The sequence below is a fragment of the Galeopterus variegatus genome, unplaced genomic scaffold (assembly GCF_000696425.1).
Source record: "Galeopterus variegatus unplaced genomic scaffold, G_variegatus-3.0.2 Scaffold13251, whole genome shotgun sequence".
NCBI classification, from domain to species: domain Eukaryota; kingdom Metazoa; phylum Chordata; class Mammalia; order Dermoptera; family Cynocephalidae; genus Galeopterus; species Galeopterus variegatus.
This window is the reverse complement of record NW_007739362.1, coordinates 5247-7077: the sequence shown is the minus strand read 5'-3', so window position 1 is coordinate 7077 and position 1831 is coordinate 5247.

Genomic DNA, 1831 nt, shown 5'->3' with positions numbered 1-1831 from the left:
CTGCTCTTTAGGGAAGACATAGAATGGTGGGAAAACACTTCCTATTTTGTTCCCTGGACTCCAGAGACATGTCTCTGGGGAATGGGCTGGTTTTAAGGGATCAGAGTATAAAGCCATCACATCTAGAAGCCTACTGAGCACCTCTGTGTCCTGTCACAGTCCTCAGGGCACAAAGGGTATCTGGGACTCAGCAACTACTGAACCTATTTCAGGAGCAGAAGATGCAGCTCCAACCTTTGCCTGTCTCTGTGAGTTTTCCTGTACTTTCAAGCCCAATTTGAGGAAAATACCAGAAATACTAACTCCCTTTGCATAAGTCATTATATATATGCTGATTAATGGTTTATAGGAGAAAAGCAGGGCAGAAGCCTGGCTGGCAGAAATCTTCAGGTTTAAGAGGAAGGGAAAAACACCTTCATGGAGACCCCTTCCTATGCCATGTTGGGTCTCAGAGTAACATCTGATACCTTTGGTGTCAAAACATAACATAGGTTTCAGACTCCTCTTAGTCCCACCCACCTCCCTGGTCACACTTATGGGAAGTGGCTGGGGATGGGAGATGTCTCTGACTCATGGTACCAAACTGAAAGGGACATAAGAGCCATCTAATCCTGTTGCCCTCCATACAAATGAAGCTGGAGCTTGAGGTGTTACGTGATTTCCTCTGTGACCTATCTTTTATTTTTNACTTATGGGAAGTGGCTGGGGATGGGAGATGTCTCTGACTCATGGTACCAAACTGAAAGGGACATAAGAGCCATCTAATCCTGTTGCCCTCCATACAAATGAAGCTGGAGCTTGAGGTGTTACGTGATTTCCTCTGTGACCTATCTTTTATTTTTTCTTCTATTAAGAACTGTTCACACCTACTACATCCTGGAAATTCCCTCCAGCCAGGGAGATGAGGAGTATTAAAGTCTTATAGCTAATGAATAAGGATGTCATGATTATTTTTTCCAGTAGCAGTGAAGCTGGTATGGGTACCAGATATGCTTTTCTTAATTTGGTGTCACAGGCTTACTATTGAGAGATTGTTGTCCTCTTCCTAGGAAAGCCCTTTATTAGATACTCAAGAGGGATAATTTAACTATCATCATCACTTTTTAAATTTGGGAGGAAGATTCCAGCTGGTTGAAATGTGGTTAAATGTACCTACTACAAAAACAATTTCTCTATTTCACGTGTGTTTGTACCTGGCAACATATGCATTGAAAACTTTTGCTTTTCAAAAATTAAAAAAAAAGAATTCTTACTCTCTTTACATTTATTTAAAGTCATTTTTGAGAAGCAGTTTAAAAAATAATAAAAGGAAAATAAAAATGTATTGTTCTTAAATTTTAAAGACGCTAAAAGAAAACAGAATCCTGTCAGTGTTGGTAACACTGTAATGATACAATCTTTTCTGTTTGGATTCTGTTTAAGGTCCTGCTACTCTAAGACAAAATATATACATACACACACACACACACACACACACACACACACACACACACATATATACATACATATATATACATACATATATATTATGTATATAAATAAAAGGTCACAGAGGAAATATATATAGAATAGCAAGATATATAAAACAATTGGCTTTTGAAAATGCTAATCCCGCATGCCAGGTGGCCATTAGGCCCTGCAAAAATAAAACTGACCTTCAAGGATGTAGTCATCTTTGCTCGGACATTGGCTCCTCTTATCAACAAGGTTTAGCCATGGCCGCAGCCCTCAGTGGACAAACAGTAAAGGATTTTTTAGATAATAAAGGCAAAAATAATAAAGGTTGCTTTAAATGTGGCAAGCCTGGTCATTTTGCTAAAAACTGTCAGGA